Here is an 8853-nt window from a genome sequence, read left to right on the forward strand (position 1 = left end):
TGTTGTTTTTTGAGACAGTCTTGCTATGTAGTTCAGGCTGGCCTTGAACTCACTGTGTAGCCCAGGCTGGCCTCGAACTCACAGCAATCCTCCTGTCTCAGCCTCCCAAGTGCTGGAATTAGAGGTGTGTACCAGCATATCTGATTTACTTTTTAGTTTAAAAAGGGGTCTTATACTTCCAAAATTGTTATACAGATTTAATGTAATCCCAATCAAAATTCCAACAGCATATCTCACAGAATTAGGAAAAACAACCCTAAAGTTCATTTGGAACCAGAAGAGACCTAGAGTAGCAAAAGCAATTCTGGGCAACAAAGGCAAGGCAGGGGGCATCACAATCGCTGACTTAAAAAATTATACTACAATGCTACTGTAATAAAAACAGCATGGCACTGGCAAAAGAACAGACTTGAGGATCGATGGAAAAGACTAGAAGATGCAGAAACAACTCCAAACATACTCAGCCACCTAATCTTTGACAAAGGAGCCAAACACTTTCACTGGAAGAAAGATAGCCTCTTTAATAAATGGTGCTGGGAAAACTGGCTCTCCACATGCTGAAGATTGAAACTAGACCATATCTTTCACCATGCATTAACCTAAAATCGAAATGGATCAAAGGTCAAAATATTAAAATGGAAACACTAAATCTGCTCCAAGAGAGAATAGGTAGAACGCTTGAGGACAAGCAGAGGCAAAGACTTCATGAACAAAACCTGGACTGCATGGAATATACTACAAAGAATCAACAACTGGGTCCTCATCTTATTAAAAAGCTTTTGCACTCAAAAGAAACCACCAACAGAATGAAGAAACAACCCACAGTGTGGGAAAATTTTTTTTACCAGCTATTCATCAGATAAAGGACTATTATCTAGAATATATAAAGAACTAAAAAAAAAAAAAAAGACACCCAAAATTTAAAGACCTAATGCAAAAATGGGCATCTAAAATGAAAAGATACTTCTCAGATAAAGAAGTAGAATCGGCAAATAAATAAATGAAGAAATGTTCAACATCACTTGTCACTTGTGAAATGAAAATTAAAACAACACTGAGATTCTATCTCATTCCAAAAAGAATGGTTGCTACCATGAAATCAACCGATAACAAATGCTGGAAGGGGGGCTGGGGATTTAGCTCAGTGGTTCCGCCGCCTGCTTCGCAAGCGCAAGGACCCGAGTTCGATCCCTGGTACCAAAAAAAAAATTTAAAAAAAAAAAACAAAAACAAAAACCCCCACAAATACTGGAAGGGTTATGGGGAAAAGGGAACCCTTCTCCACTGTTGTTGGGGTGTAGACTGGAGCAACCACTGTGGAAATCAGTGTGGAGATTCCTCAAAGAACTAAAGGTAGAGGTTCCATTTGACCCAGCTATACCTCTTTTTGGTATCTTTCTGAAAGAATTAGAAGCATCCTACCACAGTGATATATGGGCACCCATGTTTATAGTGGCAGTTTGTAATAGCTAAAGCTTGGAAACAGCCCAAATGCGCATCAACTGACAAATGTATAAGGAAGATGTGGTTTTTTTTAATACAATGGAGTACTACTCTGCCATAAAGGATGAGCTTCAGACGTTTATAGCTAAATGGATAGACCTAGAGACCATACACTTAAGTGAAATAAATCAGACACACATGTTTAAATACTGCATTGCTTCTCTGGTGTGAGAAACCAAAAGATATTGGGAAACGGGAAGAAAATGTTCAAATGGGAAGGGGAACAAGGGAGGAAGGATGGAGAAAGGAAGGAAGGAACAAGAAACAAAAGTGAAAATAGAAGAAAAAAATGGAAACAAAGCTTTTGTATATAGGGAGGGGAGGGGGAATGGGATAAAATATAAATAAATAAATAAATAGGGATCTCAATAAGTTGCCTAGGCTGGGCTTGAATTTGTGAACTTCCTGCCTTGGCCTCCCAGAGTGCTGGGGTTACAGGTGTGTGCCATAATGCCTGGTGAAAAAAGTACTTATAAAAACATGCTTGAGGCCCTGGGTTCAATCCCTAGTGCCACAAAAATAAATAAAAAGCACAAAGAACAAAAGTGGTTCTCCACAAAAGAAACAAGTCTAACCTGGGCGTAGTGGTGGGTGTCTATAATCTCAGCTATTTGAGAGGCCCAGGCAGCAGAATCACAAATTCAAGGCTAGCCTGGGCAATTGAGCAAGACTCTGTCTCGAAAAATTAAAAAGGCTGGGGATGTAGCTCAGTACTCTCTGGGTTCAAACCCCAGCACTGAAACAAATAACAGAAAAAAAAAATCAACATCAGACAATGCTGCTCTGTGTCCATGATGAATTAATCCAAAAACAAGACTAATCTGTAATTTTGTCTGATTGCAATCTCATGAACATTGTTTAGACAAAAAAAAAAAAAAATCCCCCAAACCTGCCAAACCTGGCTGCTAAGTGGTTGTTTTTATCTGAGGTGCTCCATATGGAACCCAGGGCCTTGCACACATTAGGCAAGTGCTCTGTCACTGAGCCACACCTGTAGGCCCAACCTGGATAATATGTAACTTCACTATCAGTTACAACTTTAATCCACTCTGATTCCCTTCCTAGATAAGATTCATTGAGATACCTACTCATAGACTTATCCTTACTTCCTATTCAGAGCAAATCCCTGCTTTCCCTGCTTCCTTTTTATGGGAGAAGGTTGGAGTCTTTGAGACAGGGTCATGCTATGTAGTCCAAATTGACCTCAAACTTGTAGTGATCCTCCTGCCTCAGCCTCCCAAGTGTTGGGATTACAGCATGTGCCACTATGCTCTGCTTCTTTCAGCCTTCACCTGTAGTCCCAGCTACTCCAGAGGCTGAGACCCTGTCTCAACACACACACACACACACACACACACACACACACACACACACACACACACAGGGCTAGGAGTGAAATTCAGTAGAGTGCTTGTTTTGGAGGGATTGGTAACTGGGTATTGAACCAAGAGCCTTCCCTTGGTTCAGATCTTTATTTAAAATTTTTGAGACAGCGCCAGGGATTTAGCTCAGTGGTTTCGCCACCTGCTGCACAAGCACAAGGACCCGAGTTCAGTCCCCAGTACTAAAAAAAAAATAAATAAAATAAAATAAAATAAAATAAAATTTTTCAGACAGGGTCTTGCTAAGTCACTACATGGCCTAGACTAGGCTCTGTCTTGTGATCACACGGCCTCAGCCTTCCAGAATGGTGGCATTACAGGTGCACCACCACACCCAACTTTACCAGTACTTTTCTAGTATGTACAAGATGTTGGGTTCAAGCCAGGCATGGTGGTACGTGCCTGTAATCCCGGCACTCTGTAGGCTGAGGCAGGAGGATCCCTGCAAGTTTGAGGCCAGCCTGGATTGCATAGGGAGACTCTGTCTCAAAACACACACACACACACACACACACACACACACACACACACACAGAGCTGAGTTCAATACCCAGAACTGCAAAAAATAAACCAAACACACTGCCATAAATCACCTAACAAGCCCAAATCCTATAAATTCTATTTTTTTGAGGGGGGGTACTGGGAATTGAACTCGGGTCCTTGTGCTTACAAGGCAGATGGCGGAACCACTGAGCTAAGTCCCAGGCCCTAATTCTATCATTCTTTTACTGACGTCCCCAGTTTCCTAGTGTGAGCTCTCCCATGTTGCTATGAGCAGTTAACCGAGCTTGTTTGGGCTAGGGGTATAGCTCGCTCAGTGGGGTAGCTCAAGAGCCCTTGCCAGCACCACATACGTGCATGTGCGCACACACACACACACACACACACACACACACACAACATAGAAACCAATCACAGATGTGTTCCTGAGGCTCTGGCTGGCAGCTTTGACAGAGTTGACTCTTTGGAACACTATGGACACCCCTAGTCCACAATTTCCTCATTAAGTTGCTTCAAGCCTAGAGTATAAGTAATACCATTAAACAGATGGAGAAAGTGAGGTTTAGACAGACTGACTTCTTTTTTTTTGTCCCAGTTCCCTGTAGCACTCCAAGATCTGGCTGTACCAGCTCTCAAGGCTGAGAGCTTTTCTTGGCAGGGCCTGACACCTAGAAGGCTGGGAGCATCGGGTAAGGTTGGTGATTCAGCCACTGAGCCCCAGACCTACCAGGGGGTCATTTCTAGGCTGCCCCCCCAACTCTTGCTCCCTGTGAAAGACAACTCCCTCTGACAGAGCCAACAGTGCTCAGTGCACCTGACAGGGGCCTAGGGTGCTTTCTTAGAATCAAAATTCAGACACATGCAAGAAAATTCAGGAGCTACTGCCCTCAAGGAAAGCCCAGCTGGGAGAGGCATTTACTCTCTAGTCCTGTTTCCATGGCCATGCATCCATGAGCCCCCTAAGCCTTGTGGAGCCAAGCACATTGGGGTGCACAGGCCTAATGCCCGTGATCCTGACAGGTCCCTGGGATGTGTCCCCAGAGTGCAGGTGTGGCTCAGCGCTCAGGATTGTGTCTGGACACCCACCTGGTGTGCAAACATCCATTTGTCTATCTGTCCATCCATCTCAGGGGCAGTGCCTATGAATGGCATCTTTCCTGAGGTTTAGGGTGTCCTGTCCTGTCCTTTCCTTTTTGTAGTACTAGAAGTTGAACCCAGGGCCTGCACACTAAACTATATTTCCAGCCCCCTTTTTATTATTTATTTATTCATATTTATTCTTTTGAGTTCAGGGTCTCACTACATAGTTCAGGCTGGCCTTGAGCTCACTAGGTAGCCTAGGCTGGCCTCAAACTTCACAGTGATCATCCTGCCTCAGCCTCCTGAGTGCTAAGATTACAGGCGTGTGTCACCACACCTGGTTTACTGTATTTTTTATTTTGAGACAGGGTCTCACTAAGTCACTCAGTTGCCCAAGCTGGCTTTGAATTGTAATTCTTTTGTCTCAGCCTCCCAGAATAAGTTTACAGGTGTGCACCACCATGCCAGACTTTTTTCTTTAAATTGCAGGCTGGAGGTTGGCACGTGTGTCTCCTTGGGCCTTGAGCAAGAGCCTGCTGGCCATCCCAGACCTCTAGCCACACACTCTGGGTGCTGGGTTTTTTTCTTTTCAAAAGCCACCCCTGGCTCCTCATGGTCAGAATTAAAGGCCCTGCTTAGCTTCCCACTGGCAACTTCTGCCTCGGCCCTCCCTCCACCCTATGCTTCAGGCCGGCTTGTCTCTTTTCTACCTCCCAGGGCTGAGCTGTGCTCTTCCCCTGCTGTCCTCTCTCCTCCTTGCTCCTGGCAAACACAGACATGTCTGTCAGCACATAGCCAAAATATTGCCAGCATAATCAAGTGCTCCCTGCCGTGCCCACAGCATTGGTCACAGAATCAGGCCACGAGGTGCATCTGTGGACATCTCTCCTGCCAGACTGAGAGGCTTCAGGGCAGGGGCAGATAGAGCTCATCTCTGTGCTTCCAAGGCTGGATCCCAGCAGCAGTGCCAGGAATGTTGGGGGTACAGAGATGAATGGAGGAGTGTAGGCGAATGCATGCTGGGTGGCTGGGGGGGGTGCATTGTGGGTGGGCGGAAAAGCAGGATAATTAATGTTCTAATGTTCTCACCTGTCCCATCTGCTTCCAGGTCCCTCCTTCCCACATTCTCACACACAAAACAGCTGTAATGGTTCAGAAGAGAACTCTCTCTTTTAAAAAATCAGTATTAGAGATTGATGCCTGGGACTGGTCCTGGGTTCTGGGTTCTCCATCCAGCACGGGGGCGGGGGGGGGGGAGAGAAGAAAAAGGAGGAGAGAGGGAGGGACCCAGAGAGAAAGGGAGATAAGCGGGGTGAGTGTGGGGGGACAGCTTTGGAGCAGAGCTGAGCTGACACGCTGACCAGGGCACAGACAGATTCCTCAGAGGAAGGGCACAGCCCAGCCTAGAACTCTAATGTGCCAGAAGGGCCATGTGCTTGCCATGGAGACTGGAGCTGGGGAGGGAGGTGCTCACCCCGACCTCTGGCTGCCTTTGAGCAGCTGGGTCCCTGAGGACTTGGAAATCTCCTCAGAGATCCCTGTCCTTTTGCCACACCAGAAGATTCACTCATTTCCAGTGAGCTTTGCCTTTTTCAGGTAGCCTCTGCCACAAACATGTTTCCCCTTTCTGGGAGTCACTGGCATTTTTTTTTTTTTTTGGGAGACAGGGTCTGGAATGTAGTTCAGGCTGGCTTTGAACTCAGTATGTAACACAGATTGGCCTCAAACTCTCTGCTATCCTCCTGCCTTAGCCTCCCGAGTGCTTGGATTACAGGCGTGTGCCACCACATCCTGCTTATTGGCATTTTAACATGAATTACCTTTCCATTTGTCCTGGGTGACACAATTGCTGGTGGCTAAGAGAGACGGAGCAACTTTGTGGCCTACAACTCTAAACCTCCAGCACATGCCTGTAACCACAGCTACTAGGGAGGCTGAAGCAGGAGAATCAAGTTTGAGCCCAGACGGGGTTACTTAGTGGCTTTGTGAGGCCTTGTCTCAGAATAAAAAATAAAAAGGATTAGAGATGTGGTTCAGTATGAAGGCCCTGGGTTTGATCCCTGGTACAAAGAAAGACAAATACAAAAACAAAATAAGATTGGAGACCTCCCAATAGTGGGCAGAAAAGGACTAGGTCTGCCAGTGTTTTCCTGAAAGACTCAGTGATGGCCTCCTAGAGTAGGCACACATTACTTTTGCCCACTCTCCAGTTTCTCTCCTTTTTGGAACCCAGGGCCCCTCACTAGGTAAGTGCTCTGCCACAGAGATCCACTCTCACCCCTCCAGTTTACGCAGGATTTGAGCTTGTGACCCTCTTACCTCAGCCTCCTTAAATCCTGGGGTTACAGCCACTGGGCCCTGCTTCCATTTCCTTTTGATGACTTACCTTGTCTTGCTCATTGCATGTGGTTCTGTTTGGTTTGCTTTGGTTTTTGTTTGTTTTTGCAGTACTGGGGATTGAACCCAGGAAGTGCTGAGCCACATCCCCAGCCCTTTTTATTTTTTGAGACAGGGCCTTCCTAAATTGCCCAGATTGGCCTTGTACTTTCAAGCTTCCTGCCTCAGCCTTCATTGCAGGTGTGCACCTCCGTGCTTGGCTTGCACGTAGTTCCTGTGGCACTAGATTAGCCTGGCCAACCAGAGCAATGTGTCATCCTGAGTATAGGATCAAGAAGGGCGTGTGACCCAAGCTAGGCTGCATAAGCTGACACTGGCATTGAAGGGACAAAGCAGCTTCTCTGAAGCTTAGGGTTCTTCAATGTTCACTGGGAGGGCCTGCTGAGGGCCAGGCAGAGACAGGAAGTGCTGTGCCCAGATCTCTCCCACTGCTAGGCAGCTACCTTCTCCTCACACCGGCTGGACTCATGTTTCTGCCACTTGCAATGCACACTTCCTGGAGACCTCTGCCCCAATGGGCGATCTTCCCACTCTGCACGGTGGCCAGTGCATGCCAGTGGCACAGGCAGGAGTCTTGACTGAAAGGGACCCCTCAGGCCCTGGAATCCATTCCATGGGGATTAAACTGGGGCCTTTGCACTGAGCCACCCCAGCCTTCTTTATTTTGAGATAGGGTCTCATTAAGTGGCTAAGTTGCCCAGGCAGGGCTCAAAATTGTGATCCTTTTTTTTTTTTTTTTTTTTTTTTTTTGTTACTGGGGATCAAACTCCGGTCCTTCTGCTTGCGAGGCAGGTGGTGGAACCACTGAGCTAAATCCCCGGCCCAAAATTTTGATCCTTTTTCCTCAGCCTCCCACAGCGCTGGTATTAGAGGTGTTCACCACCAATCTTGCACCATGGTTCCCTTTCTTATCTGATAGACTTGTCTGCAAGAGCAGGGCCTGCACTGAGGGAGGTTCAGCTGCCAGCCGGAAACCATCTGCTCTTCCCCCAAAATGGCCACACAGGTTCTCAGCAATGCACAGCTCAAAGTGCCCCTTGTGTGTGGGGGAGGGGGGGGACCAAGAACCTAAGAAGTGACTCCACCCTGAGCACCCTACAGGTACCTGCTGGGGATTCACTTCACCTTTCATTCCTTGCCATTGTCTTCTGGGCCCCAGGATCCCCTGGATGGCAGCATGGAGGTCCCAGAGGCAATAAGCCAAGCACACCCTCTTGGCCAGGGTGCTCTCCCTCCTCCATCACCCAGGGAAAGCTTATTGGGTGTCTTCTCCAGAGGTGACGTAGCTGGGCCCTGCTAGGCCAGAATCTGGAATGGATCCTAAGCAGCCTTTCAAAAATACCTGTCATTAGCCGGCCATGGTAGCACATGTCTAATCCCAGTGCTGTGGGAGGTAGAGGCAGGCAGATCACAAGTTTGAGCCCAGCCTGGGCAACTAAGTGACCTAGCAAGACCCTGTCTCAAAATGAAAAATATAAAAAAGGCTGGGGATGTAGCTCAACATGAAGGCTCTGTGTTCAATCCCCAGTACTGCAAAACAAACAAAAAGAAAAACAAAACAAACAACCTACCAGTAGTTAGATGTGGTTGCAAAAGCCTCTGTAGTCCCAGCTGCTCAGGAGGCCAAGGTGGAGGATTGCATCACCCCAGGAATTTCAGAGCAGCCTGGACAATATAACGAAAACCTGTCTCAACAGCAGCAATGACAACAAATCTGCCATTGAACTTCCACAAAGCACAGACCTAATGACTAATGGCTGCTGTGTATTGCCAGGTACTGGGCTAGCGATTTGAAGAGCTCCAGGTCCGTTATTGAACTCAATCTTCTGTCCATCACTGACAGGCAGGAGCCAGAATTATCTGTACCTTATCAATACAGGAGCTGAGGGATGGCAGTTGAAATAACCTGAGAATAAAGCCCTTCCCACAGGTGTCCCCGGCATTGTGCCCCAGGACAGCAATGGGTATTTCAGCACTGCCACTGGCCAGG

Source organism: Heterocephalus glaber, unplaced genomic scaffold (genome assembly GCF_053883595.1).
Source record: "Heterocephalus glaber isolate CG9 unplaced genomic scaffold, H.glaber_assembly_v1.0 deba00001546, whole genome shotgun sequence".
NCBI lineage: Eukaryota > Metazoa > Chordata > Mammalia > Rodentia > Bathyergidae > Heterocephalus > Heterocephalus glaber.